Genomic DNA, 25,948 nt, shown 5'->3' on the forward strand with positions numbered 1-25,948 from the left:
CTGACCCCATTGCATTGGCCACTGAACTAATGGGGTCTGCTGGTGATGCTTACAGTTAACTCTTATGAATCCACATGGGGTTTTATCTTGGTCCTTACAGTGCTTATTGTGGTTTAAACTATCAAGCTTCAGAGTGCATGTGAGTGACATTTTGTAACTGAAAGGTGTTTTCCAATTTCCATTTTCTTCATAGCCTTTGAATTAAGTCACCATGGAAAAATGCCAAATAATACTTTTTTTTTTTTTTTTTTTTTTTTTTTTTTTTTTTTTTTTTTTTTTTTTTGGCAAATAAATGTAAAAAAAAAACCTTGATGCCTCAAGCATATTCCATGCTTTGCAGGAAATTCCCAGACTCTTACAACAAGACAGCCAGGCACCATCTCAGCTCTTCAGAGCAGATCAGAATTCCAGTTCCTTGCAGGAGTTGTGGAGCTGAATGTCAGAGCTCCCCACTGGCCAGCACCCCTTCCTAGGTGCCTGGAATTCCCTATATTCTGTGGCCACAGTTTGTTTTTAAGAGGTATTATTGTACCTAAATGTGTATCTAAATTTGTCATTTAAACAGGAGAGCTCAAGCAGATAACATATTACTGAAGTATTAGTGTGTATTTCATTAGCAATAACAGCAGGTTTTATATTGGAATATGTGAATCTGTTTTGGAATAGGTAACTTCTATCTCACAGCAAGAAATTTGGGCACTCTGTTATACAAAAACTACTTGATTTGTGCTGGTAAACCTAACTGCATTTTTGGATTTTCCTGGGGGATCAGCCTGTGTAAAGCAGAACTGCCCTAGACAAAGGGCTGAGCCTAGAAGACACCTTGGCAATAATTCTGCTCTATCAGAAGGATGTGAATTACCAGATCCATGTCCTCATTTCATTGTGTCAGCCTGCAGTCTTTGTGCTGGTTTGCCAGTAAAAAATTCCCAGGAAACTGGGCTCCCCTCCTGATGTGGTGCAGCAAGGACTGAACAATCTGCACATGTCCAAGCCCCTAAGGCAAGAGAAGGGGTATTTGGCCTTGCTTGTCCCCATTCTCTTCCCCTCATTTCTTGCATGTTACAGTCTGAAGGGTGGGATTCTCCCCAGGGAGACTTGTGGTCTCCCAGGACAGACCATATGTGAACAGCTCTGAATTTTTTGGGGGGAAAAAAAAAAAATCAGAGTGAAATCTGGACTTTGAGGACAGCCTGGAACAATGGCATGTGGGCTGCTGACTTACTGTGAGTGAAGAGCAACCAAATGCTAGGGGCAGGACTGCTAACCTCATCCTTTTATTTCATCCACAGATAGCAGGATCCTGATCAGAAGCTCAGTCAAGCTGATTACAACAGAATCCATGGGCACAGCTGACCTGGGGCAGTGAGGTACATCCTTCAATGCCAACTTTGTTTCATGCTAGAGAAGGTGGGTTTTTTTTGGGAAAAAGTTGTTGTATGCACTCTGCAAATCTGTCTGAAAATGATTAACTTCTTTTATTGCTTTTAGGCCCTCTGGAATTTCTAGAGCAAGTTTTTCTTTTGTCCCAGAATGTATTTTTTCCCCCCAAAATTTCACTTCAGTTGGAATTATCCTCTTTTTCTCCCTTTTTATTGATACCTGGCTTCATGTGGGTATCACATGGTGATGTGGGAGTGCAAGTTCCTTCTTGGGAACTCAGCACTGTTCTTGTGTACTTGGGCAGCATATTCCTTGCTTCAGGCTTCTGTTTCTTTGGTAACATTTGGACTCCTTGTGATATAATGTGTCATTTTGTCAGATAAATATGAACCTACTATAGAGCCTGATCATATCACAGGCAAGTGGGAAAGGAATGCCAAGTTTAGTGCATGAACCTTGGTGGTTTTGATGGAATTCTTGGTGGCAACCTCTGTGGGAGTCCTGTGTCACTTGGGCACAAGACCTCCCCAGCCTGAGACTATAAAATGATCTGCATCTTCATAAGAGACATTTTTGATTCAAGAGTTTTTGATTCAAAAAAGTTGCAGAGTTACTCATATACCCATGTGTTGTGAACCTAAATTTATAGCTTGAAGACTTAATTGGGCAACGTAGCAAAAATGTTCAGGAAGGCTCTGAAAACTTCAGTTTTCCCTGCTTTTTAATTCTCACTTGATAGCTTGTGGAGTTCTGTGCTCCAGTTATCCATCCAGGAATGCCTAAATGTCTGAGATTTCTTCTAGGAATGAAAGCCTGGAAAGCGTTTTATGGCTCTCAAGTCAGGTGTTGCTGTTACTGAATATTTGTGTGGAGCCATAGGTGGTTTAAGTGACATTGCAATCCAAACTGAACTCTACAAAACAAGATGCTGAGGGAGATAACACCAAGCAAGGAAATGGAGGAGGAATTGAATTGGCTGGACAGCTTAATGGGTTGTTTGGGAAGTACCATTTTGCAGCATGGCAAAAACTTTTTGCCTTTTTAAAAGTAGGGCAGTGATGAGCCTGTTATTCTGTGGAACAGTGTTTGTGGATTAGAGAACTGGAGGAAATAGTCTTAAGGAAGGGGTTGCATGAAGCCTGTGGGAGCAGATCCATAATAATCAGACTGTGCTGCAGAAAGAAATATCCTATTTGACTAGAAAGCCTGGGATTTTTTAGCTGCATTGAAACGAAGCAAAGCACTGCTCAGGAACATCTGAAGCTAAGATGAACATGTGAAGTACCCAACACAGTTGGGTTTTCTCTTCTAGTTGCTTTTGAGCTCAACTAGGAGCTAAATAAGAAAAGACCCTGCCTCTTCCTGGTACTTAAGCATCAGCTTATACTCAAAATACATTTTTCTGTAGGCTAAAAAAAGAATTACCATTTTTATTGTTTACTAATATGTTTCCTTTTTCTACTTTGGGTTTCTGAAAAAATCTGACTTTTGAGAGACTTATTTTTTCCCTCTTGACCCCTTTGCTGCTTTTTACCATATTCCCTCCATCAGCTCAGACTTTCTGTAGGAATTACAGGCTTTTGGTGTCCCTACAAGGCAATATCAGTCTTCTGGATGCACACACAGAGTTTTCATGTTGCATTGTGACACTTTGAAATTATTTATATGGTTTTATTTTATTAAACATGTATTGCACCTTGTAATCCTGTATGGTTTGAAAGTATCAGTCTTCAGCTAGGGATGTCTGGTTGGATAGTGTTTAATTGAAAAAAAATGATGGCTTTAATCTGAGAAAGGTGATGCATGTGTAGTAATAAACCAAAATAATTAGCACTAAATGATGCCTGGCCTGGTATCAACAATGTCCTGACCAAACTACACCTATAAGCAGATCCAAAGAGACTCCCTAAACCCTTGAGCATTTTATTTCTGTAACAGGTGCCTGGGTGAAATCTTTCTCTAGAGACCCATATTTGTTGTGACATTTTAGGACTCTTCTACTCCAGAGTCCTTCATCATGACCCCCAACAGTTTGGCCTCTTAACAGGGACATAATACTCCACAGGTGAAAATGGGAGGTCAGGAGAGTTTATCTACTTTGTTCTTATCTAACCAAGGCTTAGATTTTAACAGCAAATTCTACTGGAGGAAGAAATATCTTGCCCAACAGTCATGTAAAAATACAAAATATGAGAATGTTTGTAGTGTATTTTGATGACTTGCAATGGGAGTTTTCTCACCCCAAAGTATCAGTCTAATACTCTGAAATAATTTTCTGGTTCAGGCAAGTTGGCTTTCCATTATTTACTGGATGATATTGCTATTCTTATTCACTGTTAAATCCAATTTTGGCTTCTGGGCTGAGGGTGCCAATTTTGGCTAATCTGACACATTTGTTATACTGTATTGCAAAATATTTTAAAAAAATGTTTTCCCCTGGCCACACTAGAAGTGTTGGACTCCATCAGAGATCCCACAGAGCCAGGCTGCCTGTCCTGGAGGATGCAGCCCAGGGCAGGGGAAGGAAGGTGGAGGGGAGACAGAGATGTTCTCCAAGCAGCTTCATTCCTGCAGCTCTCATGGCAGACACAATTTTTTTTTTTTTTTTTTTTTTTTTGTCTTGGTGAGATGGCTCACAATAATCTTGAAGAGTGTGGGCTGTGGGTCCTGGATTCTGCCCCTCCAAATTCTGGAATACTTTTGTGCTGGGGTTTCATGGGAGCTTGCTTAAGATAGCCTGGGGTTGTCCCTGCAGTGCTCACCCCAGGGAACTGAGAGCCCCAAACATTGGGATTATTTGCCCTCCTTAAGGGAAGAACTCAGTCATCTATAATGAGATTGGCAAAATGTAGAAAAAGGGGCTAAATCAGGTCCTCTGTAGGTTTTTGTGGAAACTGCTTTTTGCTAAGGTTATAGAGCCATGCTGCACTTCTCCCTAGGTGTGAGGGTGATGGAATGAGCAAGACTTTCTCACACCAAACCTTCAGTGTTTGGGGTAGGCAATAAAACCCTTGGGGCTCAAAGTCATGGATGGCTTGGGTGCCTCTGTCTGTGAGGCTGGGCCAGGGCACCAGCACACCCTGATTCCATCACCTCACTGCCTCCTCACAGGAGAATCACACCCTGATTCCATCACTGCCTCCTCACCTGGGTTTTCTTTCACTAGAAAGCAGAAGGTATCAGAGGGGTTTTGTGCACCTGAGGCTCATCAACATCCAAGGGAAAAGGTGAAGCTGGGAAGTCTTCTAAGGACCCCCAGTGTAGCCAGAGAGGGACCAAACTGACTGACTCCATCATCCCATCCTCTGCAGGACCTTGTAGATGTGGGAAGGAGCCACTCACTGATCCTGCAGCATGAAATATGAGCACAGCTGGGGGGTTTTCCTCTTCCTACTGCTTCTGCTTGGAGGCAAAGCAACGTTGTCCTAACTCTCATAATTTATGGCTGTTCTTTACAGCAATAAAAAAAAAAAGTGGGAAGAAGCTTTCTGGCACCATTTGCTGAAGTTCTATGTCTCTTAACACAGTCAAATCTTTCATAATTAGAAGGAGTAGTGTAGTTTACTCACTCTGTAGTTTACTACAGAAACTCATTAAGCACCATGCATCCAAGTGCACTGTTTTATGTAAACAAGAGCTCTGAGAGAGAGATACATGTCTGATAAAGATGAAAAGGAAACCAGACCAATACCAGGCCACATTCATAATGGCCATGTCATGTTCTTAGAAAACAAAAGTCATCTGCTGTGTAATTATTGCACATTTCACAGCAGGACGTGGGCAAGGTAAAGAACAGATGTATCTGGAAATGTCAGCTATAGATTTTAGATCTAAATGATTTAGTTGCAGCTAGTTTTAAAACTGCATGATTTTCATTCTGTGCTGAACTGGGACAGTCTCTCTTGTGCTCCCATTTCCATAATGCAGGAGCCATCTCAATGGAGACATTAAACCAATGCTCTGTGTGCTTGAAAAGTCTGCTCAGCTCCTGGTAAATTCACTTTTCAGTGCTCCAAAATGTAGCTGACATGGAGATGCTTCTGTTGTCTTCCCTTTGGTTTTGGTGTGTTTATTTTTTTTTCTGTCTTCCTCTATTTCTGTCTTTATGCTGCTTGATTATCAATGATATTGAGCCTTTGGTCTAATCTTGAAGAGCTGGATCTTGAATATCCATATTGATTGAATATCCATAACCAAAGGTTTGGGGTTTTGGTTTTTTTTTTTTTTAAAGTACAGACAAATTAGTCACAACAGAAGTATTAGGGATGATGGCTTGCTGTGATTTCAATGCAAAGCTCTTATGGATCATAACAGCAAAATCACAAATTTCCCCTGCTGAATTCTTGCAGACATGGTCAGGTTGGTTGCTGGAAAGTTATGAATTAAAATACCAACTTCTGCTCAAATTTAAACTGAAATACCAAAAAGTCGATAGGTATTGAGGCAGCTTGAAGGTGAGCAAAGTGACAATTTCTAATGGCTGAGTAGAAGTGGGCCGTGTGCCTTTTGTAAATGTCTCCTGAGGGTTTACTTCAATCACAAATCAAACGTAACTAAAAGTAAGAAATGTTGCATGCCCATAAGATCCAACCACAATGGAGTTGGCAATTGATTTTATGCTAAATTGTGTTATATCCCAAACCAGCAGCAGAATTCAAAATCTCTGGTACAATGGGAGATATTAATGCAGCTGCCTGAACAGAATTTTTCCTCTCTTCATGGTTGGAGCAGGGTGTACGTTTCAAAAGGCAGGGGCTCTACTTTTACCAAACAAATTGCAATTTTGTTTGCAAGTTTGAAGGCCAGAAAAATCCCTTAGGAAAGGAGGGCAAGCAGGTGGTGCAGTGGCAGCAGTGTCCCTCTGTACATACTGGGAGGCATTGGTGGAAATTGTACAGCAGCAGGAATGCACTGGTGACAGATCTGATGGTAGCTCTTGTCCCTTCTCCCAGCTCCTCTCTTCTCCCTGTCTGCTGAATGCAGGGCTGTGCAACCACTGACTTTCCCACCCAAAGCCCACTGCTGGTCTGACAGGTGTGTGGCTGCTAATCTTGCAGATATATTGAAATAAACCTGGGAAAGCAGAGGATAATTGGTCAATTTGTAGCCGGGTGGTACTTGTTTGAGGTAGATGCAGATGATGCTTTTCTCTACTGGTGCAAAAATCCCACCAAATGATCTGAAAGAACAAGCATCACTTGGGGTGAGGATGTGTGTGTGTGTGGTGTGCCTGGTAGGGCTTTCTACCCCCTCTTGCAAAGCTCAGGCCTTAATGAGTTCCAGGGGGACAGTGGCTTGTCAATCACAATATACTTTTCAAGTCATAGTCATCCCTGCCCCATCACAGAACCACAAGGCATGAAATAATTAGAAAGCCCAGAGTAACTGCTCTGTTTTACAAGAGCAAAATCCTTGTGTGGATCATTTACATAAACTTGTCACTTCCTATTATGGTTCTAATGCAAGCTGGGTAATAATCATGGGACAGGGAGAGGGGAGGTCAAGGTAGGATGCTCCTCCATCTTCCAAGCCCAAGGTACGCATGTGCCCAGCTTTCCATCCCCCACTGAATTAATGTAAAGTATCTTTTATTTTCCATTAAATAAGAACTATTCATGCTGCTATGGTAGCAGACCATGTGCAGCCTCCTCTTCTTAAGAGAGAAAAAAGGCTTTTGCGTCAAGCCATTGTTAGGGGAGAATTCACTTTGAGGAGCATTTCAAAGCTGATCCGATTGGGGAAGGAATAATGTTAAATATTTGGTATGAAATATTTATAAGATGCACACACGAGCGTCTGACAGAGTAGCCTGGAAAATACACGTTCTCCTCTTTGACAATTTCAGCTCTTTCTCTCTCTGATGGGGAGGGTGGAGAGAAGGTGTGCTCGTAGTGAGAATGGTGAGCAGTGTTATAAATGCATCCAAACACAGGCAGGCAGACACAGAGGCAGACACAAGCCTGAATGGGTTGATGGGATTTAAGGCAATCTGCATCTGAATACTGCTCTCCAAAGATGGCAGCAATCAGGGCTTGCTGAAGTCTGTGTTAATCGTGGTGAAGGAGAAAGCTGGGGGCATCTGCAGAGGAAGGGAGGTGATGGCTGCTGCTGCTGTTTTCCAGCAACCATTTTGCTGGTGATCTTCCCAACCATCCTAGGGCACCGTGTGCCTTTCTGCCAGAAGGAAACAATCCTCGCTGCTTTTTGTATGGATTGGCTCTCCCCACCTGCATCCCTGCATGGCTGTTCCCTTTTATTTTTAAAAATGAGCAAAATGAGACCAAGGAGCAGATTTGCTCGTAGGCAGGATTGTAAATGTTTTTAACCTTTTCGTCTCTTCTGGATAAAACAAAGCAAAAATCTTTTTTGTTTTGTTTTGTTTTGTTTGTTGCTTTTTCAAGGGTCTGAGACAGGTGTCAGAAAAATGAGTTATCACCTCATTCTCAGTCCTTATGACAAGAGATAAAGAGAGAATGTGATGGCTCACTCCTTATGGCAGTCACAGTGAAATACATGAAGATGGCATATATTAAATAACCTGGATAAAAGAAACCATGTGATCTCCTTTCCTTGTAAGGGGATCTAATAGCTCAGTCTTAGAAGCCTTATTTCCTTTTCCTTTTTTTTTTTTTTTTTTTTTTTTTTTTTTTTTTGTTTTTTTTTTTTTTTTTTTGTTTTTTTTTGTTTTGTGGGTTTTTTGTTTTTTTTTTTATTTTTTTTTGCTCATGTCCCTCTTTTGCCTGCCCAACTTGTACCAGGCTGTTGTTGCCCTGGTGTAAATGCCTGTCTGGTTTGGGCTCTAAACAGGTTGGAGCAGGAGCTTTCTGCCTGTCTATAAAGATCCTTTTTATGCACGTAGTGCTATACACACATTAATTAATAGCAATGGTCTTGATGAAGGGAAAAAGGTGATATGTTTCTCTCCTTTTAAAAATTGCTAGATCAGATGCCCCAGGCAGGCTCCATGCATTGTCCAACACGTTTTTATGTGAGCAGGCAGCTCAATAGCAAGGCAGCATCGTTTGCCCTCATCTGCCAGCTTTTGTCTTTGAGTGGAAGTGTGGGGCCTGGTGAGAGGTAGGATATGAACTGTGTCCAGACTCTGTTCCTTATCTCCCAGATCGCCAAGAGGGAGAGCATTGTTGATGGATTTAAATCAGCTTTTTCTCCCCTTGTGCACAACAAAAGTCTAAATCCCTTTTCAGGCCAGATTGCTCCATTTCGCTGCATGGGCCAGGCAGATTGGAAACATGTTTGTCACTCAGCTTTTCTCCCAACCTAATCAGTAGACACTGGGGTGGTGGGATTTTGGTGCTCAGTGTATCACCCTTTAATCTGTGGGGTTGGCCTTTAAAAGCTGCTGATGCTGTCGCTGCTACGTGTGAGCTGCTGCTGTCTTTCATTTCTGAAGACAGATATAAAAATAATGTTAACCACGAGTGTAAGCAGAGGGTTTAGCAGGGATTTGAATCTAAAATGTGATACTTAACACTGGCCAACTTGATTTGGTCCAGCAGAGCTGAACCCCTTATTCTGTTATAATAAAGTATGTTGTATATGGAGAGGATTGCAGTGGGATTTACTGCCTCTCTGTTTTAGTTCTGCTGCTGAATGGGCCTACATGGTGAATAACCATAGGACATAGGGAGCTATGGCTGGAAAAAGTGGCTCAGCAGAGCTGGCTGCAGGTTTCTCAGGCACTGGAATGGCTCAGGACAGTGGTGGGGTCACCACCCCTGGAGGCATTTAAAGGCATTTGGATCTGGTCCTTAAGGAGATGGTTTAGTAGCTGACTGTGGTGTTGGTCAAAGGTTGAACTGGATGATCTTGGAGGTCTCTTCCAACCTAAACATCGTGTGATTCTCTTTCTAAGGTCTCTCTAACACCAGGAATTCACCACTGTCTTTTCATTTGCTGAGGTCTGTTGCCTGCTGACTTCATCTGTGCCTGATCCAGCAGCCCTAAAGGGACAAATCATCCCAGCAAGCAGGTGGGAAGAAGCTTGACTTAGCTCTCCTGAGTGTGCAGAGGTCAGCAGGGTGCTAAGGGAGAGAGTTATGTGATAGGTGTGCTGAAGGATGCTAAAAGAATGCAGGCTCTCCAGGGCAAAGGCTGCAGCTCTGTTTACCTACAAACAATTCTGTATCTACACACACACACACACACACACACACACGTCCCTGTTGTGCTGAGCACAGCCTGGACCAGATATTGACCAAGGACTCTAGAAAAACACAAGGTGATTCCTTCCAGTGAAGGTGTATTTTGTTGGCAGTAACAGTTCTCATTTTTTTCTGCCACCTAAATACACCATGGATGAACTACCTGGCATCCCCTTGAGCCACATCTGTACTGTCCTGTGGCACATAAAGGTGCTGGTAACATGTAGAATTCCATCTACCAGCCCCATAAAATATCCTGGATGGTCCATGAGTAGCTGAGGTATGGAAGGGATGTGGAATTGGGCACTTGGGAAGGCAAGGGCAGTTGGGAAATTAATCCCAAATATTCAAACTTCAAGTTGTGTTGTGAGGAGGAAGCTGCATGGGTGAAATCAAACAGTTTTTCAGGAACTCATTGAGTTCCTTGACAGATGAGGAAGGAGCCTTCCTGGTGTTTTTGCCAGGCTGGGATTCCAGAGTCCTGCCAGGCTGCCCCTGAGGGTGTCAGCTCTGCCTGGAGCTCCAACCTTCCTGGAAGGACAGGAAAGTTTCTTTTCACCATTTAAAATAGGAAAGAATTTTGAATCAAAGTTCCATGTTCATGACACTTGAGTTCTTTCCTTTTAGTGACTGTAAACTATGGCTAATTTTTTAAAGTTCTGAGTACCTCCTTTTAGTTTTTGGCTACCCAAGGACAGCAAGAAAAATACCAGTCTTTTCAGGCTTTACCTCCTGTGTTTTTAAGAAAGAATACATTGGTTTTGTTTTAAGACTTTCCAGGTTCTCTCTCTTCCTAGAAGAGCTGGAGGACTATAAAACAAGCCATAGAAAAGCAAAATTTCCTGTTTGTGTGTTTGTCCTGGTACTGATTGTCCTGGCCCCTATTCCTGCCTGGATTAATAACTGAGAATGTTTTCAGCAACTTTCAGCATCCAAGTTCAAAACTTCTAATGAGATTAATGTTTTCAATGCCTATGGCAAGAGCCTTTGGCTTGGTTCTGAATAAATAATGGTCTTTCTGAAGGTGTCATTCCAGTGGGTAAAAACTAGAAGTGGGGCTTGAGGATTTCAGTGTTTGCTGGACTGGTCAGAATAACAGAGACATCCTAAGCAAGGACTCTACAGCAGGAGCAGTTGGGAGGCTGTGATGAAGATGCTGAAAATAAACAAAATGTGAAGGTGTAACCCATATCTCTCAAAAAATTACATTTTTTACAATATGACAATTGAAAACCTGGACACAGTATATATAGTGGTACAAGTCCAGCTGTCTGCTGGGCCAGTTTAACCCAGTTCCTGGTGAAACATGTGCAAGAAATCCATATGAGGACTGTGTGATTCTGGTTCCAGCAGTGGGGAGCAGGGAAAATTGGGTGGTCTCCCAGCTGATCTCTCTCTTTTTAAAGCAAACTGCAAAGACACACATGTATATATACATATTTATATATATTTATAGCCAATTTAATTAAACAAAATTCCTTACAAGCTGAGACTGCACAAGACAAGATTCAATCAAGAGCTGCTTTTTTTTTTTTTTTTTTCCAATTCCCATGTTCAAAGAGAAGTCCCTAAGAAAGGAGGGCTGGATATTCCACACAGAAAAGTGTTGGCTTTTCAAGCAGATTGTTTACAGAAGGTTTTAGTTAAATCATCTCATTGATTAACAGAGATTTGGGCTACGCCTCTGTGAATCACTGATACTACAGGTTAGGTTGGCATCTAAACAGGAGAAAGTAGAGACTAAATTCAGCTCAGTTTAACTGGAATTTTAGCACAAAGTTTTCAGCCAAATAATTTTTTTTTTTTTTCTACCAGAATGTGAATGGATTTTTCTCACTCAGGACAAAATACTTAGTGTAAGGTTTTGGTTTATAGCACTTTTAAGGAGAGGAAATGACAAAGTAGATGAAATCCCTTTCATCCAAGAAATCAGTGAGTGGGGGCTTTATTCTTTTTAGAAGTGGGAGGCCAGGATTACATTCCTTCCTCACCTTGAGAACATTTGAATTGATACCACTCTGATATTAGGGCTTTATTTAGGTGAAGGAGGGAGAAGTTCTTAACTGCTCTTGTTCTACTTTTATTGGGAAAATATTTGAAATATTTTGAAGGCCACGGGGAGAATAATTTTGTGGCTTAGTGCACTCACCTATGAGAAATGAGAGCTGTGCTCCAGGCAGCTTTACACTAATTTAAGAGTGTGAACATCTCCTGGAACAGGGACTGCAATCCTTTTCTGTTCCCCCCATGACTTGTCTAACTTGGTGCTGAAGTTATTTTGCACACTGAGACCTGATGAACCATTTTATTCTGTGCAAAACACAGCAGAGTGAGCAGAAAAGACTCAGATAACCTGACCCCAGGCAGACACCCTGGCAGGGAGGTTAAAACCTGGCAGACACTGGTTCAGACTCTGTCCAGGCAAAAGCAGAGATGAGATGGGACTAAGTTCTGCCACCACCCACCAGAACTGGGTTTTCTTTTCCAAACAAAGCTCAAAAAATTGGCCTCAAGTTAAAAACGGCTGCAGGAAGATAAGAAACCACAGCCAAAAGAAAACCCTTTTGTCCCATTCTTTTTGTTCTGTTGTTGTCAAATCAGACAGTGTACTAAAAAACATTGGGACTACAAAATAACAGTAGAAGACAAAAGGTAAATGAGCTTTCTAATTACTGTAGCACTTTTAATCTGAATTTCACTTGTTTCTTGTTTCTGGAGTGGAATGCTGGTGAGGAGCTTCAAGAGGCAGTGCAAGTAGCAGGATATTAGCAATGGGAACATTTTTAATCAAAGAAAAATATCTCAAGGATTGTTCCAATAGACTGGGACAGTCTCCTTCCATCTGGAGTCTGAAGGGAAGAAGGGACAAAACACCTAACCTGTGGTAAGGGCAATCCTCAGTGGTCAAAAGGGGCTACCTAGATGAAAAGGACTTTCTCACAACTTTAAACTCCTTTTCTTGACTTCTTACTCTCCTTGAATGCAAAAATCTGAAAGTCAGGAGAATTTTATCACTTTTTCCCTGCTTTTTCACAGTCAGACTTTCTTCTGCTCTCACATTAATGCTTACTCTTCTTTCTTCTCAAAGCACAGGTCCCTTCCAGAGTCACTGCCATCAAAAGATTCCCTAGCTGAGACCAATGCCAAAATAAACTGCTCGAGGTCCCTCCTCCCAAGACTTTCAGGAATCCCAGCAGAGACTGATGAGTTAGATTTGGCACCCATTTTGTATTTTAAATATATGATTTTTCCCCTCTGGGTCATGGATATTTAGACAGATGTTTAGAGAGCTGCAAAAATTAAGGGAATGACAAGGTTAGCTTTGTGTTATCTAAGTGACTAAAAAATCAAAAAGGGAGCAAGCAAGTTATCAGGGCCCAGTTCTTGCTCTGTTAATAAGAGTCTCCATTCAGCAGAGGTGTTAAGAGCTTTGTGGCCTGAGTTCTTGCCAGTCATTCCTCTACAATGAGACTTTGTAACTTGGTATTGCCCAAGATCCTAAAGCATTTCCTCATAGCCTTGTGGATCACAGGATCACAGAACCATAGAATGCCAGGGCTTGGAAGGGACCTCAAGAGCTCTTCTAGTCCTGCCACACAGGATCACCCAGGGCAGGACACACAGGAACACATCTGGATGGGTTTTGGAAGTCTCCAGAGAAGGAGATTCCACAACATCTCTGGGCATCTTGGGCCAGGGCTCCATCACCCTCACAGAAAAGAATTTTCTCCTCGTGTTGGGGAGAAATGGTCCAATCCATTATTCCTTGTCCTGTTACTGGACACCACTGAAAAGAAATTGGCCTCATCCTCTTGACACTCACTCCTCAGATGTTTTTTTAAAGGCATTAATAAGGTCCTCTCTCAGCCTTCTTTTCTCCAAGCTAAACAGCCCCAGTTTTCTCAGTCTTTCTTCATTGTGGAGATGTTTAAGTCCCTGGATCTTCCTCACAGCTCTCTGTTGGACTCTTTCCCATAGATCCCTCTCTGTCTCTTGCAAGAGACTGAACTGGGCGTCTGATACCACCTGTGAAAATCCCCCTTATAGTGGCTACCCCTTCACCTCTGCTCTTAAACTGCTAGCAAAGATCTTTTCCTGAGCTGAGGTGAGACTTTGACTTCTGGGGCTGCCAGAGGAGTTAAAAACCTTTCCAACTGAAGCGTTGCACCTGAACGGCTGTTACCCCCGCAGGAAGAAAAAGAAAAAACCTCTCCTGGGACCAACTAATAAGTCTTGTCTTACCAAGAAGCAGCAAGAAAAGCGTGTCACCTTGTCTTGTTTGCTTTGGCAGAGCTGGGAGGCTTAGAAAAAGATGAAGCTGCTCCAACTTGCCTCCCAGAGCCACGCAGCCTCCTGCGCCGCAGCACACGGGGTGGGTAAGCGTCTGCCAAAGGAGAGAACACAAACCCCCTGATGAGCAGCTGAGGGTGGGGTTGGGGATTCCAGGTAGAGACAAATCCATGTCCCTCAGGAGATCTGGAGCAAACCGATCAGTGGAAGAAGGTATTTCACTGCTAATTAAGTCCTGAGCCTTTGGCTTCACTTAAAACACTTTGGGAGTCTGGCAAGTTGGAGAGCAGGTGCTGACTGGCTTGAAAGCACTGGTCCGTCAAATTAGGTGAAGGTTTTACATGTGAAACTCCCCTAAAAGTGAGACTGTAACTTGCTAAGTGATAGATATATCCAGGCCCTTTCAAGTATAATGCATTATTGACAGAGTTATTATGCTTCTGACTTTTATTCCCCAAACACTTGCAAAATTCCCCGATGCTCTGAGTGAGCCTCCTCTGTCTCATGTTCTCTCCTCTTCATTTGTGTGTATGGAATGAATGCTTAAGGAGCCATAGCCAGGTGCAGCTCAAAAATCCCAGGGGTTTGGAATCCAAAACCAAAAAGGAAAGATTTTAGAGGAGATGCCACCTTGATTTCGTTGTCTTCAAAACTTTCAAAGGGAAAGAGCAGAAGAAGTTTTGATGCAAAGTGCATCCTCTTCCCAGGTTCTGGAATGTTAAAGGAGTGGTCACCTTTTAGGAGTAGCTCTGAGGTTTTCTTGACTGGCCAGAATGGAGAAAAGTCCATAAATGTGTAAGTTAAAAATAATTATCTTCGTATGCAGTGGAGAAATGAGACAGAGATCATTAAAATTTTGGGTTGTAGTTTTTTTGGTATCTGAAAAACCTCTTCCTTAATTATCTCTGTGCTACAGAAAACAAGAAAGCAGGTTAGAATAAATAAAAAGCTGTACCATGCCTACTTGTATGGCTGCCTGAGGACAGACTGGTACACAGAGCAGCTTGTGGTATGACAGCTCCAGTTGTTCCCAGTCATAAATTGCCCTAAAATCATGGTTGAAAGTTATGGAGTGGGGGAATGTGCACCTTCCCACCCAGCTCCTCTGCAGTAGGGCCCAACTATTTCTAGGTGCAGAGCATCAGTGCTTCCTTTCCTGAGGCTCTTTCTGCCAGGTGAAGCTAGCACGAGAGGTCACAGAGCAAGAGAGAGGCTTGGTGCCAACTTGTAGAAACATAAAATGTGTGTTAGGAGATCAAAATCTTGTGTGCAACGTGGAAAGTCACTGGGCAAGCCCCACAAAGGCATTTTCTGAACATGGTCAGCCAGCCCAATGTGCCCTTTCAGCAGTGCCACTATACAACCAATAACCACTGGTGCATTGCACTATTTCTATCTGGTTGCCAGAGATCTTGGGATCTTAAATCTTGAGATCTTGGGATTTCATTTAAGTCAGTGAGGCTGTGCTAATGTGGAAGAGGTGTGAAAAGGGCAGAAGTTTGCTCAACCTTTTCCTCCATCCCTACCTTTGGCAGAGCTTGGTTGAAATTGTGAACTGGTGCCACTGGGCTGTACTCATTTCTGAAGTGGTCAGGTCATGGCTCGAAGTTCTGGCACATCTAAAATTAACCCACTGAACTTAGACTGCAGCCCCATCAGGAGGCTCAGCCAATGCCATGTCAGATGCTGGCAACAGAAATAAAGAATAAAGCCTTTAGGCTCAGACATCCCTTGGTTAAAAGAGCAATTTTCACTTGAATTCACTGAACTGTCACCTGCACTACATTCTTCTGCATGAGTCTGAAAATAAATTAGGCACCCAAATTAGTGTTAGAGGACTCTGTATTTCCAGCTAATGCTGCCTGAGGCAGTAGTGACACTGGGAAAGGGCATGGATGCGGATCAGGGTGTGGATAATTTCCTGTGAAGGTGGAAGAACTGTGAGATACTCTTCAAGTACCAAGAAATAATAATGGAACCACCACTGTTCTTATTCCACAAAACTTTATAAACATTGTTTGAAGCTGGTGTGGTGGAACAAGCAAGCTAAAATCAGCTAAGTTGTTCCTCACCTTAATTTTGTGGTCCTTTTCTTGAAAGAGCAGAAAACCCCATGGGTTGATGTCCTGCTCTCAGGTTTTGGAGGAGCCCAAGGTGATTCAGCTCATTCCAATGCACTCACTAGCAATGTTGCATCAAATTCTTCTCCTCTAAGGGTTCCCCTCCATTTTCCAGCCTCTCTTTTGGGGTGGATATCCAGCACCTCCAAGAGATGGCAAGTGGCCAGTTCCTTGCAAGGCCACATCCCCACATCTGAGCTCGGAGCTCCCAGCTGGCAGCGGCTCCGCGCCATCCGGGTGGTTGCAACCAGAGGCTTTGAAGTTCTGCCCTGCAGCTATCTCCTGTTGCAAGCAGCTTGTGATACATGAGTCTGTGTCCTGCAGCTGTCACCATTTAAGTCAGGAGGCATTTGAAGCAATGCTGGCCACCCCGGGGAAAGGGGCAAGAGTTGAACAAAATGTTCATCTTCGGTTAAACCACCAGGATGCCAGCTCGGAGCCGGATTCCCTGTGACTTTCTCTCCTCCCAAACTAGTCTCCCATCTGAGCTTTTTTAACAGGAAAGAACCAGGGGCAGCTGCCAAGGTCTGCTGGTTAGTATGGGTTTGAACCAAAGGGAAAAATCAGTAATGGTGTCACCTGGTTTCTGTCACAAGCTGACTTTTAGGTAGTGATTTCAGTAAGCTCTGGCTGCCCTACTCACTGCTGTCTTCAGGTTGAAGCTTTGCTGCTGAATGTTAGAGGAAGCCAACAAGATAATACCCAGGCAGCTAAACTGGTGTCATACTCACAACAAGATAATACCCAGGCAGCTCCCACCTAAGTGCAAACCCAGTTCTGGAACTGCTTCTTAAGATGGGTTGAACCCGCAGTCCATATCCTGGGCTTGTGTTGCACTGTCTGGGTTCTGTTCACCAGGAAAGTCTTCATCATGCAAAACACAAAGTGAGAGAAAAAATATGAAAAACATGATCCACCTGGTTGCTGCATCCATTTAGTGTGGGGAAATTCAGTTCAAGTATCTTATATTTTTTTTCTCTTGCATATCAAGTGTGCCTGCCTGTTCTGAACCACAACAAAAGCAGCAACAACAGACTTTGACACCTGTGTTTCCCCCAGCTGTGAGGGTTTTTTTTTTTTTGTTTTTTTTTTGTAAACCACTTTCTCTGCTTCAGAATGTGGAGCCAGTTCCCAGAAACAAATGGTCTCTTCATTTGCTTTATCTGTACGAGTGTGTGCTTCTTGGTCTTTGACTGTTTCTATGAATTTTACACTCTTCAGGGTATGCCCCTGACTTATGGAATGAGTTTGATATAAATTGCATAACAAAACAATTTGCAGTGCAGGCTCATATGTTTAAATCCATGGTTATGTTCTTAAGGATCTGACTTTTTCTCTCCCTTCCCAGCTGTCCTCCTGTAGTGCCTTGTGCTGGTAACAGCCCTGCTGAGAAAGCAAATGGCACAAAGCAAGTTGCTTCTTAAAAAACCAACACCACCACCAATAACAACAAAAAAAAAAAAAAATCAGAAAAAAAAAAAAAAAAGGCGGGGAGAGGGAGTGAAGAAGCAAAAAGGAAAAGAGGGTCAGAAAAAGTTATTCTAAAATGCAAAGTGCTGTGAAGTCTTAGGAACTAGCCTGGCAATCTCTGATAAGGCTGGAATCATTGCCACCAGGATGAGTGGAAAATGTTGTTGTCATTCACAGCAGAAGAGCAGCAAAGGAATGTATGGTATGAAAGTTGTCTGTCTTCTAAGGCATCTGTACACACCATGTGCTAGGCCACTTGGCAGGCCAGGAGATTGCATAAAAAAAAAAAAAAATCTTGGAAAATCTGCTGTCTTTGTTTAAATATCAGAAATGCTGGTCTTCTGCAACCAGAGCAGAAGCTCTGTATTAGAATTTTTAATGCAGGGAATATACCCAGGAGAAACAAAAGCTGTCCTGCTCCTATTTAATGAACGTTCAGAAGGATGCTGAGAATAGAATAAAAAAAATACAGTGGGCAGTAGCATAGAAATAACTTCTGAGCCACACATTACTCTGAAAAAAAAAAATCATTAATGTTTGCAAGAAAAGTAGGCAACCCAAAAAGATCCCATCATATGGATATATCCACTGCATCATAGCAGGGAAAAAAAATACAGGCAGAAGAAAACTGTGATGCTTGAGAGGTCACAACTAACAAGCCAGGAATGTGGTTGAAACCTCTTTGACAGCTTTGAAAATCTTATCCTTAGTTTCCAACACTCAACGAAATTTGGGTCAGCCTGATCCATCTTCTTCCTCTCACTGGGTCAGAGAGAGAAGTTCTGTCTGTGTAGACATATTTCTCCCCCCCCCTAGATAACTAAATGTGTTCATTTATCTTAATATAGTTAAACCAGGGGTAATATTAGGTCACAAATTAGTTGTCACTATTTTGGGTTGTTTTTTTAGTGTTTAGATTTCAGTCAGCTGGAAAGGTCAAATAGATTTGGTCATTTCCCCTTTGGTTGTAGTTTTTTTTGTTTTGGTTTGGGTTTTTTTGGGTTTTTTTGTTTGGTTTTTTTTTTTTAGTTGTAGTTGTTTTTCTGCTGGCTTCCTCTTCAAATTCTTATGCACCCTACATTTCACTTTGTCTTTCAGATCTATTCCATGTTTTTCAGCAATATTATTTAAACCATGTCTAATCCTGCAGATTTCTTTTGTGCCATTTGGGATTTGCTGGGCTGTCCTGTCTCTTCCAAAATGACTTGGAGCCTTTAGCATGCATTGGTAGCTCTGAATGTGCCAAAGGGTTCACTCTTCTGATATCCAGGATATTTTCATTTGGGAGGTGTTCACCTTTTTATAAACCCAGCTTACAAATATGAACAGATAGGTGACTAAATTTGGAGAACTGCTACATTATTTTGGGAATTATTAGGCAGCCTGGGACTCATTTAAGCGAGTTCTTATAGCAAATTAAAAAAGTGTCATCCTTCTTGGAATAACTTCTCAGTCTACCCTAAGCCATTTCTTTCCATATTTTGACCAAGAAGAGCCCAAACTTTGCAAGTATATGTAGTGCACCCTGGCATATTTGTGCACAGGTGTTAAAAAGCTCATTCCTAACCCTGCCTACATCTTCTTAGAGGTCTTTTCCAACCATGACAATTCTGTGATTCTACTCACTTCAGATTCATTTGTCATATAAAGAGGAGAAGAAATACCAGACTCAAAAATACATTGGTCTGATGGTCTTCTGTGTATTAAATGGTATTCCCACAACAAAAACCAGAATTAACTCATCAAAAGATATAAAGAAAAAAATATTTGCAGAATGTATATGCAACAGGTAAGTTTATAGTTTTAGGAAAAAAAGTATTAGTGTGTATATTTTGAGAAAAATGATAAATTCGTGTTCCCATTACACCCAGTCTGAGCTTACACAGTTACATGTACTCTCTGATAGTGCTGCATATGGTTTTAAAAGCATATTCATATGCAGCTTACTTCCTCTGACTTTAATTATTTCACAATCTGAAAGCTGCTACTGTCTTCAGAAAGAATCTTATTTACCGTGATCAAGAAAATATTTAGAGTCCTGTGTTTTTTAACCACTTGAATGAAAATGCTATTTTCTTCCCCTAGACCTCTGCACCATAATAATAAAAATACACACGAGAAGCCTCTCTGCTTTATAGGTGACAAAAGCAATGTGTACAGAATTATATGATCTTTCACCTCATTTGAATTTTGCAGGACTGTTGCTTAAAGGACAAAATGCCTATCAAATATTATGTTACCAAAAGGGAGATTTTCTGCTTGAGCTGTTTTCTGTCAGAGCAAGTTCAGCTAGATTGGGCAATGAAACTCTGGTATAAATTATTACTTTTGCATATGTTTCCTTCTCTCTTCTCAGCTGGTCCTGCCCATCTCTGATGGGCAGTGGCACTGAGAGTTCTGCACTTGTCTCTGGGTCTGTCCTGGGGCTTGGCTGGAGCTGGACCTTCTGAGAATTGTCCCAGCACACTTTCACACGCTGGAAAAATAATTTCTGGTGCTAATCCCTGGTGGCATTTACATATTACACAAGACCTGCTTTATAGGAGAAAAAACCATTTTCCCATGACTGTAGTTAATGTACTGTAAATCTGTGAACTCGTTGGGTCCGTGAGCCACATCTCAGGATACTTTGTGCTCCAGAAAAAAAACCAACCAGATCCAGCAGTGTGCCCTGCACCAGAGCAGAAAGCTTGGGGGTGGATAGAACACTGGTTCTAGGCTTGAGTGGTCTGAGTTAAAATTCAGGCTCACCTACTGACTGCTGTGGGAGTAATTGTTAGAGTCAGTAGAGTTACATTAACACACACCCAAAATAGGTCCTCTTGTGATAGGCACAAGATTCCAGAGTTTAGGAGCATCTGGCCTTGCTCAGTCTAAGGGTTTATTGAGCTCTCTATCCAGGCAGGTACAAGCAGGTGCCCAGGGAAGGCTGGAAACAAGAAACACAGTTTCTCCAGGTACTTTCCCAGTTTCCATCCTTTTAAAAACCTGGTATGTCTGTGTGTTCTGCTTAATAACCCTAAATATCTGTCTCTTCAGAGTTCTTGGAGAGGTTTTCTGTCAGCCCATGCAAACATTTCCCATCCACAATGTCCTCTTGCAGGATGTTCTGTAGCAAGCGGGAAATGGCTTCTATTTTTCCTGAGCCTTGCTCTTGCAAGTTTCATTTGGTGTCTGATGCTGGGATAGACAGTGTAAGGTCAGTTTTTATCTGTCTTTTCAAAGATGCTCTTTCCTTTGCTGACCTCTGTCATGTATCACCTGTCCAGGTTGATTTTTTTCACAAAATCTCAGCATGCTCAGCTGGGCATCTCTTCAATTGCAGGTGATGGTGGCTTCAGTGATTTTTTTTTTTTTTTTTTTTTTTTTTTTTTTTTTTTTTTTTTTTTTTTTTGCAAGTGGGAATCTTGACAGAAGATTTGGTCTGGTTTTGCCTGACTTTCTTGTGTATTTATACAGCCACCTCTGCCTTGCCTGGTTCTGAAGCTGTTCCTGAGGTAGCAAAAGGCATCCCCTATCAGTTGCATGAACCTTGCTTATTTACAAACAATCTGCAATGTTCTCCCCTGCTAAAAGGGGGTGGAAGTAATAAGAAAAGAGCTGCTGTGTCCTTTAGCAGCATGTGTTCCCAGGAGTTCTCATTTTTTTCTTTCTCAGAACCAAATTACCAGCATCTTAGTTGCTGATTCAGGAGCAGGGCCACGCTGAAATCCTGTCCTCTTTTTACCTCTGCACAGACAGAATAAATAACAGTATTTTCTCCATGGGATAATAGATGCATGAATTACCAGGTGCTTATTTTGGTAGCAGGGCACCAGGTGAGAATAGAAGCTCATGAGATTATTTTCTTTGTCTCTCTTTTTTTTTTTTGCATACTCATTTTTTATTCTTTTGCGTGCTTATAGGCTGCCTAAAGTTGGTGTGGTGATGAGTGGCAATGAGCCCCCCTCTCAGCTGAATGCTTCTCATCTGCTTTGGTGAACAAGTCAGTGAGGACCATTCATGCTGTACACATCCCTGACTCTGATGGAAAGGCTATAAATCTCTAGCAGAGGAATCCCAACAAATTAAAGGGATAATTAGTGATGTGTGTGTTTGTTTGTGTCCTCAGTCAGTGCTCAAATGCTTCTGGCTCATCCAATGCTCATGTGCTGTGGAAGCAGAGCAGGATTTCCCAGCAATGTTCCTCTGCTCCTTGTCCATGGCAATCCTCTTCTTAGGAGCCTTGCTCAGAAAAGCAGCAAAACAGTGAGATGCTGATCCCTCTGAGCTGGTTTTGATCAAACACAATCCCAAGCTGAGGGCCAGGGGTCTTTTTCAAGAACCAGAGAGCTCTCAGAGATAAAACTCCACTGCACTAAACTAGAGATCTGTCTTGTACATTTTGGCAATTTCACCCCTCCCTTGAAACCTCAGTCCCTTATCCTAAGTCAGAGTAGGACTGGTTTTACTAAGGAACACCACCTTTCACAGTATTCAGCTGAAAGTGTGTGAAAATACATGCTTATGTATTTTTTATCTCCTTCTGCTTCAGCTTAACAATAACCCAGCATCTGACTCCCTCAGTTGGCAGGCTGCTTGCAAGAAGTTTCTGTAGTTGACATATCTCTTGCTTTTGACTCCTCCAGACTGTGGAGCATATTTAATTAAATTTTGAAACTTTATATGGAAGTTGAGGAAAAAATAAAGATAATGTGCATGGGGAGAAAAAGGAATCCTTTTAAAGTCAGCTTCATTAACCATCAGGCTATTAATGTGAGGGTCACTTTGCCCAGACTGAAATAACTGGATCTCCCTAATTGCATTTTATTTGAATTATTTCTTTATTTCAAACATGTTATGCTTGTTAGTGATTTAATATGACTGGAAGCACAAATTAATTATACCTGGCAGCTAATTGTAGGAAAGTTATGGCTATCAATGTTTATGCTGTTTTGGTTTTTTTAAAATGTCTACCTTTAGTTTACATTCTTGGATGAGTTCCCTCCCAATCATGAATAAATATTTTCTCCTTAAGTATTTCCATGCAAATTGGATTAATTTTAGCATAATCATATCACTCCCTATCCTCAATATTAAGCCAGCTGAACAAGCAAAGGTTGGGGCTTTTTTTTTCCCCGCTGAAGTGGTGAATGAAGTAGACAGAAAATTAAGCACAAGTTTGCTTATCCCAACTGGTTTGGGGGCATCCAGGGTACTGGGAGAGATGGAGGTGAAGGCAATCAAAGAATTGACTGGGAAAAAGACTCTCCTGGGGCCTTAACCTTGAAGAATTGATGTTAAACACTGCTCAGCTGAATGGGATGTTCACTGGATAAGCAGGGAGGTAGATATTTGGGTTTGGATATGGGCAGAACTTAGGACATGCCTGTATGTTCTGGTTTTATATCTGTAGCATCTCATGCAGCTTTTGTGTCCTCTCTGCTACCCCTCAACTGCACTGCATCCTGGGGTGTGAATGCCCCCTGACTTTGGCACCCTACACTCTCCTTTCTCCCCTTTTCCTTTGTTGTTATGTCAGGTGTGGGACCAGGAGATGTTCCCCTGGGGATGGAAGGGGTTGTACTTTATGTTACCAGCACTCTGTGCCCTTCCATTTTGTTGATCAGGATTTTTTTTCCGGGAATATGGGCGACTGACCCTGTGCAATGCTGACTCTCTTCTTGTAGGCAAGGGGTAGCCTGCTCCATCCTGATGGTGCCCTCTGAGTCCTGTCCTTTCCAGGGGGATTGCTTTGCTTTTTCCAGCTCTCCTAACAATAGAAGTGGGTCCCTTGATGAAAAAGTGTGCACGTGAGACATCCTCACCTCTGCCTTTGTCATCTGAGCAAGCCTTGAAGTGGAAAAGCCCTTTTAGTCCGAGATGTGACTTGGATTTTTTTTGGCAGATGAATCAGTTGTAGGAATTTTGTTCCTCTTGAGACAGCAAGCTCTGGAGCTGTATCTATGTTTCAAATTCAGCTGCTTCCTTGACACCATAGCACTCTGTGTACTTTTGGAGACATTTAAACTTTGTTGTGAAGCCTTGTGCCCACTCATTTCTAACATACTGAGAAAACCTATAGCGCCCAAACACCAGATCTGAGTCTGTGGACCTTTTCCAAGGCTGCTTTTCCTAGAAGTGTTTAGATCAGCTGCTGAGGGTATGGCATTATGTCTCTGTGCTATTTACAGAAGATGATTTGAAGCTTTTTTGTAGTTGTCTGTGCCTAGTGAAGTTCTGCAACTTTCCACTTGGAAGCCTGTAGTAACTCAGTATTCCTTTCTGCTTTACACAAGTTATTTAGTAATGACCCAAAGGAGCAAAACAGATCCTCGCTGATCACCTTTACAGCTGACACAGGACTGAAAGAATTTAGGAATTTTCTGCATCAACTGATAAAACTAAGGGAAATAACACTGACTGGCAAGTTTACACAATCAGGATGGGAGGGAATATGTCAAGACAAACATTAAGGCTGTGATGGCAGAACAGTAGATGCTGGCATCCCCTGCTGGTGCAGCTGGCACTTACCAGGATTTTTTTCCTGGTGAACTGTTGCTATTGACAGACTGTTTTCACCTTCCATTTCCCAAACTCTTATTTTCCAGCACTGGGTAGGGGATATGCATTGGGAAACCCTCTGGTCCAAAGGGATGAGCATCCAGAGTGGGAACCTTGTCACCACAGGAAGGGTTTTCGAGGTCACTTCTGTGACCATGAAGGTTAGAAAGTTGTTCCAGCTGTTGTAGACTAAAGAAGAAGGTGTCTCATAGCTAAGGGACTCTAAGGAAGATGGGCTGGAAGAAGACATCAGGTATCACAACATTCATAACAAAATGGTGAGGGCTGACCATGCTGTTTACCCACACCCCAGCAATTGGCTGAAAGTGGGAAGGTTTGTGATTTATGTCGAAAAAAAAAAAAGGGAGGGAGGAGGAAAAATAAGGAATAAAAGCCTTCAGAGTTAAAACTGGTGTTTTTTCCACTTATAACCTTTTTCTGCATATATGGGTGCCTGCATTCTCTCTCTAGACATTCTTGCTTCCCACATTTTGGCAGATTGCTCCCAATGACAATGCAAATGCTCCTGGGGCTGGCTGTGCATTGGCCACCAGCACAAGGAGGGAATGGTTTAATGCCCCCAACAAAGGAGAGGAAGCCTCTGCCTTCAGCTCAGTGGCATTGTTGAAATGAATGCCCCTTTTCCCATTGATATCCCTGCCCATCAGGTAGGATCCACCAGGTCTGGACTTGACCTATTGTTCTACCAACAATACAGTCAATTCAGTAGCTAATGCACCCCTAGGATGAAAGCTGTAAATCATAGAATCATAGAATCCTAGGGGTTGGAAGGGACCTGGAAAGATCATCTAGTCCAACCCCCCCTGCCAGAGCAGGGCCCCCTAGAGTACATCCCCTAGGAACGTGTCCAGGAGGGTTTTGAATGTCTCCAGTGAAGGAGACTCCACAACCCCCCTGGGCAGCCTGTTCCAGGGCTCCGTCACCCTTACAGTAAAAAAATTTTTTCTGATATTCAACTTGAACCTCCTATGCTCCAATTTACACCCATTACCCCTTGTCCTATCACTGGTCACCACTGAGAAAAGCCTAACTCCATCTCCCTGACACTCACCCCTTACATATTTGAAAACATTGATGAGGTCACCCCTCAGTCTCCTTTTCTCCAAACTAAAGAGACCCAGCTCCCTCAGCCTTTCCTCATAAGGGAGATGTTCCACTCCCTTAATCATCTCAGTAGCTCTGCGCTGGACTCTTTCAAGCACTTCCCTGTCCTTCTTGAACTGAGGGGCCCAGAACTGGACACAATACTCCAGGTGTGGCCTCACCAATGCAGAATAGAGGGGGAGGAGAACCTCTCTTGACCTACTAACCACACCCTTTCTAATGCACCCCAGGATGCCATTGGCCTTCTTGGCCACAAGGGCACATTGCTGGCTCATGGGCATCTTCTTGTCTACCAGGACCCCCAGGTCTCTTTCACCTACACTGCTCTCCAGCAGCTCAGCCCCCAACCTGTACTGGGGCATTGTGTTGTTCTTCCCCAAATGCAAAACTCTACACTTCCCCTTGTTGAATTTCATCATGTTTCTCCCTGCCCAACTCTCCAGCCTGTCTAAGTCTCTCTGAATGGCAGCACAGCCTTCTGGTGTGTCAGCCACTCCTCCCAGCTTAGTGTCATCAGCAAACTTGCTGAGGGTACATTCTATACCCTCATCCAAGTCGTTGATGAAGATATTGAACAACACCGGTCCCAGTACCGACCCCTGAGGGACTCCACTAGTCACACACCTCCAACCAGATTCTGCCCCATTGACTACAACTCTCTGACTCCTTCCTTTCAACCAGTTCCTGATCCACCTCACTACCTGATCACCAAACCCGTACTTGATCAGATAAACACCTCTGCCAGGTCCTGTATACATTTTAGTGCTCTGCCAGCTAGAGAGGGACCATACTTTAGACTCCTCAAGTCAGGAATTGTAGGAGTTACAGCAATATTTCTCAGTGCCAAAGATCAGG

General features: G+C 42.6%; 1 long non-coding RNA gene across 1 annotated transcript; it reads left to right on the forward strand.

Moving 5' to 3' along the window:
• The first annotated feature begins 233 nt into the window (after positions 1-233).
• LOC139795710 (uncharacterized) lies at positions 234-20,819 on the forward strand. The gene is made up of 3 exons (XR_011725660.1): positions 234-294; positions 7,987-8,110; positions 20,767-20,819. It is a non-coding gene; the product is annotated as an uncharacterized lncRNA (long non-coding RNA).
• Positions 20,820-25,948: the final 5,129 nt, after the last annotated feature.

This window comes from Heliangelus exortis, chromosome 4, assembly GCF_036169615.1.
Source record: "Heliangelus exortis chromosome 4, bHelExo1.hap1, whole genome shotgun sequence".
Taxonomy (NCBI): domain Eukaryota; kingdom Metazoa; phylum Chordata; class Aves; order Apodiformes; family Trochilidae; genus Heliangelus; species Heliangelus exortis.